Source organism: Urtica dioica, chromosome 9 (genome assembly GCF_054948205.1).
Source record: "Urtica dioica subsp. dioica isolate 48M chromosome 9, U.dioica_male_clone48M_v1_H2, whole genome shotgun sequence".
NCBI lineage: Eukaryota > Viridiplantae > Streptophyta > Magnoliopsida > Rosales > Urticaceae > Urtica > Urtica dioica.
The window spans coordinates 24,507,413-24,517,411 of NC_142764.1; positions in this window are offsets into that span (position 1 = coordinate 24,507,413).

Here is a 9,999-nt window from a genome sequence, read left to right on the forward strand (position 1 = left end):
AGCCCGACAGCGAGGCACCCACGAGGCACTCACGCGAACAGGGACTCGAGGCGTCAAAGACGCCCAGCCCGACATCGAAGAAGGCGGAGAGGCGCCTTCCGGGGCACTCACGCGGGTCAGAGACATCAAAGATGTCATGCCCTATAGCAAGGAAGGAGGCGAGCCACCCCCAGAGTCAAAGACATCAAAGCAAGCAAGATATTCAACACAGTATAACATTTAAAGACGAAGATCGAAGATAACTCTCATTCCACCATTTGAACACCACAAAAAAGAGTCAACAAAATCTAACTAGGTGCACAACCGACCGCACCACCCCAAAATCATCGTCTAACTAGGCGCACAAAAACCGCGCTACACAAAAAGAAAAATCTACTCAAACAGGATAGACAAGGCACTAATAAAAGGAAAAGCTAGCTAAATAACGGGAGCACCACAAAGGCGTCAATCCTCATCGTCGGAATCACCGTCACGACCATCCCCCAGGTCCACGTGCGCCTCAGCCTCGGAAGGACCCTCCTGCTGTCCCTGCTGAGTCGTCGCTGCGGGCGGCACGGCCGAACCCTCGAGGACGGCCCGGGGGGAAGCCGGAAGGGCGATCGGAACGTCGGGCGCGGCCACGGCAGGCTGAGCAGCACGGAGTCTCGCTGGAGCGCCATCGGTGTCGAGAAACCTGTAGGTAGGGGGGAGGTTAGCGTTCTCCTCCTGGTAACCTTCGTGACACATGGTAACCCCCATCCAAAACATCTTGTCAGAAGCATCGTCCCACGTAGCCTTCATAATCTCTAGCTCGACCTCGACCGACCTGTTGAGCCGGGAAATGGTCGCCGTCGCGCTCGCCAGGTCAGCACGGAGGGACTCGATCGTTTTCTCGCCCTCGTCAAGCTGGGCGCGCATGGAGACGAGCTTATCGGCGTTGCATCCCGCCTCGCCCTGAAGACACCTCACTCGTTCCTTCAGATCGGAAATCTCATGACGAGCACGAGATACTTCGACGGACCGCTCGTCGGACGATAACACCGCCTCTTTCAGCTCCAGGTCGCGTTCCTCCAATTTCTTCTTCAACTGCGCCACCTCGACGCGAGCGGCCGCCTTGCCTTCGGCGAAGCCGGCGGCTCGCGCGGACTGGGCCTCCAATTTTAGCCGCTCCACCTCCTTGCGAAGGGAGTCCCTCTCTTTACGGACCTCCCCCATCTCCTGCAGCCGATCACGAGAGGCTCGGTACACCTGCTCGTTATGCTCGCATACCATGAAAAGCTGCACGAAAGAAGGACGGTCAAGAAGCTAACACCACCAACGTGAGAATAAGGAAATGGGACTTACTGAGCGAGAAAGCTCGGTCGCATCTCGCATCGATTGGGGACCACCCTTCGACACTACCGATTTGAAGTCTCCGATGCGGACCTTCCCCAAGTCTTGAAGGCAACGCTCGCCAAGACGATCCGCAAGCTCGGAGACTATCGGACCGCGAGGTTTCTTCGGCAGAGGAGGGTCGACGTCAGAGGCACGACGCTTCAAACCACCATCGTGCTGGGGAAGAGAGTTAGTCGCTGGTTCGCGAGCGCTCGGAGCGGCGCGGGGCGCGATCGGTAAGGCCGGAGAGGGCACGCACCCCCCCTCCTCACCGACAGCGCGAGGAACGGAAACCACGTCGGAGCCACGAGCGTCCGGCCCGCCCTGAGAGTCGACCGGAAGATCCGGTGAAGAAGTGAACCTCCTCCGCTCCCTCGTCCTCTCACGCGGAGCTCGGGGGGTCAGAGCTTCAGCAGGGTCGCGCACGTGAGACACCCCGCGAAATTTGACGGGCGGAACCAGCGAAGGCACGAACCTTCTCCTCGCGTCCTGACCTGTAGGAGCCATGCCTGAAAAAAAAAATGGCTAAGTATAATGCAAGTGAAGATAACATGAAAAATGGCTAAGTATAATGCAAGTGAAGATAGCATGAAAAATGGCTAAGTATGATGCAAGTAAAGATAGCATGGAAAATGGTATGATGCAAGTAAAGATAGCATGAAAAATGGCTGAGTATAAAGTTCGGTCTAGAAGGCCCGTCTACCATCCTGCGCCACCGCCGGCGACCTGGGGGGCAGCGGATCCGAGAAGTCTACCAAGGGAGTCAGAGCGCGCGGAGATGACAATGGAGTCGGATCCGACGGGCCTGGCATAGAGACGCCCCTGGGCGACGCATGGCGCACGGCGGCCCGGGTCGACGACCCCGCGGAGGTCGCCGAAGAATCTGAGAGGGGCGATGTCGAAGCCGATGACGTCGAGGACCCCGAGCATGACCGCGACCCTGATCGCACGGTGGGAGGTGACCTCGGATCGGAAGGAACGATCGGGAGAGATCGCGGCACGTCGGCGGGGGAAGACCCGCAAGGTGGGAACCAACCCGAGCTACTCCACCACTCGGGGGTCATATACGCGGCACCCTCGTCACCATACTCGGAAAGGTTCTCAAAGTGCTCAAGAAACTCCTCGATGTCGCATGAGCTCTCGCCCGGGGGGAAGTCGACCATCACGCCAAACTGCCTGGGAACGGCCCCCAGTAAATGGTCGGGCGCCCACACCCAGCCAGACCTCCATAGCTTGGCCACCCTCAAAGGAAAGCCTTTGAGAAACGATGAGTTAGTGCGGCTTCGAGGGGAGTACAGGCCCTGCACGTTCGCGTTAGGATAATACGTGAACAGACTGCGAAACTCATCGAGGGTCATGGCGCATTGGCATTTCTCGTACCATGCCACGTGGCACGCCGCGGCATACCGATAGCAAGAGGGACTCAGCTGCGCAGGGTGAAGACCGAGGGCGGTGAGAAGGTGCCGTAGGACGGGTTGCAAGGGAAGGCCCATGCCGTTCTTCAAGCTGTCAATATGGACGGCGGTGAAGCCTTCTGGTGGACAACTCGGGACCTCCGTCTCTTGTGGCACGCGAAGCTCCGCATCGAACAGGGCGCCAAACTCGCCCCGAAACCTCGTAACCTTGCCGGGAGTGACGGAGCTCGGCACGTCAAGGCCCGAAAAACCGTGTGGCTTCGCGGAGCTCGAGACGACACGAGAACAAGGCCGAGCCCCCTTCCAGGCAGGGGCGACCATATCCATGGGTAGCCCCGACCTCGCCCGCGTCTCCCCTCTCTTCTGGCAAGGCTCGACCCCGACCACGGGCGACCCCCCCGACCGGCGCCTTCGCCCGCCACGCGACTTCGAACGTTTCTTTTTCCTCTCATAGGGACAATAGTCAGGATCGGCGCGGGGAGCCGACGTTATGGCCGGAGCTCGTAAAGAGTCCACACGCGGCTTAGGAGCGAGACGGTCCGGCTCCTTACTTCCCAGAACCAGCCTGACGGGGGGGACGCGGGGCGCCTCACCGCTCCCCGACCTGCGAATGCACGAATCTCAATCCACACAGGGCTCTGAGTCAAAGGACTTACCCCTGTATCCCGGATCCGCACCCGTCGGGACCGCAACGAGATGATCACCCCCCGCCTCGACGTCGTCGCCCGCGGAGCTCGACATGGGAAGGCGAGGCGGGCCTTGTGCTACGTTCGCCCCCGCCACTGGAGCCTCGCTCCGGCCCTGCAAGATAGGCACCCCTCCAGCAGCAACATGCTCGGGGACTGAGTCAAAGACAACCCCCGCCAAGTCGGCGTCATACACAAGAGGGGGGAAGCGACCGAGGGGCGGATCCGATGTCGACATGATCAGGCCGGGCCCCTCCGTCGAGGCCCCCAAGTCTGGAAACTGAGGTGGCGCCGCTGAATCCGCAAGAAACGCCCCGCGCGGACCCGGGTCTGAAGACAAAGGCAACACCTGACCTGTGACAACTCGCCCTCCGCCGTATGGATCGAGATTCTTCACTAGTTCCGAGTGGAGTTCGTCATCACTGCGTGGTCCCGGGGAAGAAGGTACCTCCGGGTTCCACCCCAAGTAGATCGGATCCGAGGAAGACTGATTCGGCGACGGACCTGGAACGCACAAGGTCCCCAACGAAGCCCGGACGTCACGCCCGACCTCGGAGGAGATGGGCGTCGTCGAGCTCGACAGGAGCGGGCCGTGGTCGACCTGGGTCCCGCTGTCCAAGCCAAAGGACTTCGCCAAGACCGGAGGAGCCCAACCTACACCACGCGAGTCAGAGACAGAGGAGCTTGCCGATGAGTCTGACCCGAAGCCTCCTCCGTCGCGCGAAGCACCGAAGCCAAGGAGAGACGCCGGAACTGGGAGAACCTGAGGAGCTCGCGCCTACCCGGAGATGCTCGCGCGACCACCACCGAGAAAAGAGGAACCCCCACCGCGCGAAGGAGAGGCCGGACGGGCCCGGGCTGTTGGGATCTGGGCGTCACGCTTCTGGGTCGGAGGAATCGGGCCAGGAAGAAGAGAATAAGAGAGATAATCTTGAGGACCCAGATCTACCCTTCGATACAGGGAAACCGGCACCCGGTCGGAGGAACGCGCGCGCCCGCCACCAAGGAGAAGAAGCTCCGGCGAGCTCGAAGTAGCGTCCTTCACCGGGTCCGACGGAGGTGACCCTCGGCCGAGCGCGACTTCCCGGGTAGAAGAAGCTGCAGGCCGGGATACGAGCGAGGGCGATGGAGGAGCCCGACCGAGCGCGGCCTCCGAGCTCGAAGTGGCGTTCTTCTCCGGGCCCGACGATGGTGACCCTGGGTCGAGCGCGACTCCTGGGGTAGAAGAAGCCGCCGGCGGGTGGACGAGCGAAGACGAGGGAGGAGCCCGACCGAGTGCGGCCTTCAAGCTCGGTGGCGAACGACCTTCGCCGCGCGCATGAATGGCAGAGCCCGAAGCAATTCGGCCGTGCTGCTCCTTGGCCGAGGGACTCGAAGGGGGAAGAAGAAGCAAAGAGGAAGAAGATGGGATCTTCAAAACTGGGTCTTGGTTTTGCAACACAGGGGAGAGCGAAACAGATGGAGCGGCTGAAGAAATCAGCAGGGAATGAGAAGAAGCAAGGGAAGTTTGACACGTGGCCCTAATGTCACGGAGTGGGTATTTCAAAAAACCCCCAAAAAATGGTTCTTTTCCATCCTTATCACGTTTGCAGACTTGGGAATCCACAACACCCTCAAAAAATGAATCTTTTTTGTCATTCTGGAGATTTTTTTGGGCAGCACCAACAACACCTTGGGGGTCATCTTCACTCTCAAAGTAAAAAAAGTCATGACATAAGGGAGAAAAAGACATATTCAAGTCCTCGAACCCCACAAAATCATCAATTTCGAGATCAAGGATCCCACCATCGTCATGTAAGTTGGTAGAGCTCATCAATGGAGAATAAAAAAAAAAAAAAAACAACACGTGGAGAAGATGGCAAATGAATGATTAAAGAAATGGCAAAAGGAGAAGAGATAAAAGACTACCTTTCAAAAAAGGGATGGACTTTTTCAAAGCAAGAGACCCCCTCTCTCCCTCTCCAAGGCTCCACACAGCACCTGAAAAGAAAAAAAAAATAATAATAAGGGTGTGACAGAGAAGCAAGGAAATCAAGCTTAAGGAGCTAAAAAAATAAATAATAATAATAATAATAATAATAATAATAATAATAGTAGAAGACAACAGGGGAAGGCGAGCGGAGAGCGCTCACCGTCGACGTACTCAAGCTAAAAAATCAAAGGCGGTCAGAGCGACGTCCAGACGGGTGACGATCCGCCCCGAAGACACAAAGTTTCCTGAACGACTAAGTCATCCAAGAAACTGGGGGGTTAATGTTATGTGGGATTTTTCCCATACTAAGAAATATCAAGGCCCAACCCAAACGAGAAGCAAGGCGAGCCCGGTCGAAAGATAGAGCCCGGAATCGAGACAAGTCGGGCTCACCCTTAAGGCAACCTCCAGGCAGGGTCGACCTCCGGGCCAGGCCCGACCTCCAGCCAGGCTCGACCTCCAGCCAGGCTCAACTTCCAGGCAGGGTCGACCTCCAGGTCAGGCTCAACTTCCAGGCAGGGTCGACCTCCGGGCCAGGCCCGACCTCCAGCCAGGCTCGACCTCCAGCCAGGCTCAACTTCCAGGCAGGGTCGACCTCCAGCCAGGCCCGACCTCCAGCCAGGCTCAACTCAGGCAGGGTCGACCTCCAGCCAGGCTCGACCTCCAGCCAGGCTCAACTCCAGGCAGGGTCGACCTCCAGCCAGGCTCAACTCCAGGCAGGGTCGACCTCCAGCCAGGCCCGACCTCCAGCCAGGCTCAACTCCAGGCAGGGTCGACCTCCAGCCAGGCTCGACCTCCAGGCAGGGTCGACCTCCAGCCAGGCCCGACCTCCAGCCAGGCTCAACTCAGGCAGGGTCGACCTCCAGCCAGGCTCGATCTCCAGCCAGGCTCAACTCCAGGCAGGGTCGACCTCCAGCCAGGCCCGACCTCCAGCCAGGCTCAACTCAAGCAGGGTCGACCTCCAGCCAGGCTCGACCTCCAGCCACGCTCAACTCCAGGCAGGGTCGACCTCCAGCCAGGCTCGACCTCCAGCCAGGCTCAACCTCCAGGCAGGGTCGACCTCCAGGCCAGGCCCGACCTCCAGCCAGACTCGGCCTCCGGCCAGGCTCGACCTCCAGGCAGGGTCGACCTCCAGGCTAGGCTCGACCTCCAGCCAGGCTCATATCTGGGGAGGGGGGGGGAGCCCGAGTAGATGACGATTTTACCCCGACCCATCATCACATCTCTATAAAAACCTCCATTTTTCCCATTTGGGGGTAAGTTGGCTCACACTTACAAAACCTCTGCTTCTCTCTCATCAGAGCTTCTCTCTCTAGAACTCGAAGTACGACACCTAGACTAATGTTGAGCGTCGGAGTGCCCGCCGGAGGAAACCCCTCCGCGGTCCTTTAGCTCACTCTCTTCTCTTTTCTCAGGTGACGAGTCGTCGGAAATCCTTTTCCGGCACGGCGGAGGTACAGGTGTTGGGACAACTTCTCCGTTCGACCACCGCGCGGTCATAGGGTCCGGCCCTAGACCGAACCGCGGACCGGTTTTCGTGTTGATCCATTTTCAGGCATTAACAGTATAGTAGGGTCATAATTGAATATTAGAGTTCCTATATACTTATTTATATAACTATTATAACAATGATACTTTAGAATGCACCATTTTCAATGAAGATAAAAATATTTAGGTACTATATATCCTGTTATGTTTATTTTTTTATTTAGGGAAACACTATTCTATTGCGAATGTCCTTTTAGTCAACGAATCATGTATAGTCATTGTCATGTTACGAAGAATAACAAGAAGGATCCGATGATGATAACGTGGTGTGAAAATGCATAATTAACACTTCTATCCACTCCTGTAAATCACAATATAATGCTCATTTCATGTAAGAATTTCCTTTTTTATTAGGTAGTAGAATGTGAGAGTGTGATACTTCACAAAATGAATATAATTTTTTTATGAAGATAAAGCATCAAGGTTTTTGGTACAATCATCATATTTTTTTTTATTCATTTATAGATGTAATCAAAACATGATAAGCACAACATATTAAAAACCGATCATGAGATAATAACATCAAAATACATTAGAAATTACTATAACATCAACAAACTCAAAAAAAAAAAAATGTCATTAAATAGCCTTAAATAAATCCTTCTCTTTGTATTAAAAATGTTATTCTTTTGGCTGAAGACTTTGTCTTCACCTGAATTGTGCAATCGGATGCATTGGATTTCTCGCTTGTTAACTTTGTCGACGCTTTGAACGACTTTCCCTTCTTCGGTTTTTTTTGCGTCCTTGGGTTGTAACAATCACTCTAGGTTAGAAATCATCAATATAGAGCGTGTATATTCATCCTATTTTATACGTGAGTTCTTAGGTTCCTAATTTTTCCTTTTGCCTACGTCTTCACTGTTGTATGTAACTTCTCATGATTTCATGTCTCTAAGAACATGTTGGGAACGTTGAAAATAAGAGGGAAATTAAAATAAAATTTCTACCTATTTTATTGTATTGTTTGAACTGAGAAGAAATAGGAGAGAAAATACATAAGTAAATAAGGCCGGAATTCTATTTTCTTGAAAAATTGGGTGAAAAATGAAATATATTTAATACTTTTTACACCGTATGGCCCACGTTTCCGTGTCATTTTTCACCATCGTCTTCTAAATTGTGATTTACTCTTGTTCTACTTCTTATTTTCATTATCTCTTCATATATTCACGTCCCCTCCCATTTTCGGGGTTCTAAAAAAGAGCAAACTTTTGAAAGTGAAAATTTGTTAAAGTTGAAATAGTTTTTCTATTACAGTAATTGTTCGTAGAAATTCAGTGATAGAAACGTTAAAAAAAAAAAAAAAAAAAAAAAAAAAAAAAAACGATAATATTATTAATGTTAAGAAAAGCACACGTCCTTTAGTGATTTTTACGTCAATACACTAAAAATAAATATTTAAGCGTATTAGTCCAGATGTGAACTTGTGATACACTGATACCTAACGCAACTACCACAGGCCCACCATTGGAGTGTTTCACTGTTGAGCCATTAACCATAATAATCATTCAATATAATTATAACGTAACGTTAAATACAATTCACCATAAATCGTGCAACTGAGATTAGGACTATGAAAATATCCTTCTATTACATTATGTTTTTAAATGACATTTAGTTGTCTCAAGAAAAACCCTAGTAGTGATATCTTAAATCTTATTTTTACAAACCAATACGACAACTTATAAAGTTTAATTGGTAATTAATATACATCCAGTGATCAAATGATACTAACTAACAAACCTTTTTTTCTGGTAATATATAATTGTTTATAACTCACTTCACCAGTTAATATATTGCTAATTAATAATAGTACATAAAAAAAAAATAGTGGCAGTGGTTAACTTCATAGTATTATTATCTATTAACTAACCACTTCACATATGTGGGTGAAAATCATAATTTATGAGTAGAGTATAGAGACAGCATAATCTTTTCTTTCTGTCTTGTATTTGACAAAAGTAGGTAGTCATTATCTTAAACATGAGATTTAAATATCAATGGTTGATTATATAAATCCATGGTCTTATCCTAAAGAACTCATAAATACAGGGACGAAACTTGTGAGGTTTATTGGTCTGTAAGCGTTGACTCATTCGAAATGTATTTAAACCATGCGATACGGCATCTTAATAAGGTCAATATTTTCTTTACATATATGTTTCAAAACAATAAGTAAGGAATTTAATTGCGCGTGAGCGTGACAAACAATCTGATTATAGAGACAAAGAAGAGGAGGCTAAAATGGCATCATTATTCACCAATTACCACTGGCCGGGTGTTTGTGTTTGACGAATCGTTGACTCTGACTTTAGCTTTGAAATGAAAAAACCTTGCTTAACACTTTGACATTGATCCAATAGCCGTCAATTTGGAACATAATTTTTTTTTTTAATAAATTCAAAAACCCAGTCAAACTAAACACGCAACTTTGGCCATCCAACCACATAGCTCTCATGAGGGCACAAACTTTATATAGCCTCACCCACTATAAAAGCACCAACTTCCGTACACCCGTGACACGTGTCGTAATCGCAACGGAGTCGCTTTTCTAATTGACGGTCTCGAATCTACGCCTCTCAGCACACGGCCGAGAGAGAGAGAGAGAGAATTTACACAACCGACAAATTTAGTCGCCGACTTTGGCCGACCATATGCCACGTCATCGAGACGAAGCAGATATGTTACAGCCCACCGGCCCAAAAGATATCGCCACGTGTCCTTTTCGCTCAAACGGCTAGTTCCTTTCTTATTTTAATTTTTTTTTCTTAACCGCCAAGAGAAGATAAATCTAGTAATTACAATGATGGAATTATTTTTTTCTCCCTTGTGGTGGAAATTTCCAGTAGATTCCGCAAAGCGCGTAGATACAAAGCACTTTCACAGCATTCGAAAAAATTAAAACAAAAGAATAAATTAAAAATATAAAACCAAACAAACAGCCACACGTTCTTTTATTTTATTTCCATTTTTAATTTTTTTTTTGGAGGGTATTTGTATATAAAATGTGATTTTAAGCCACACT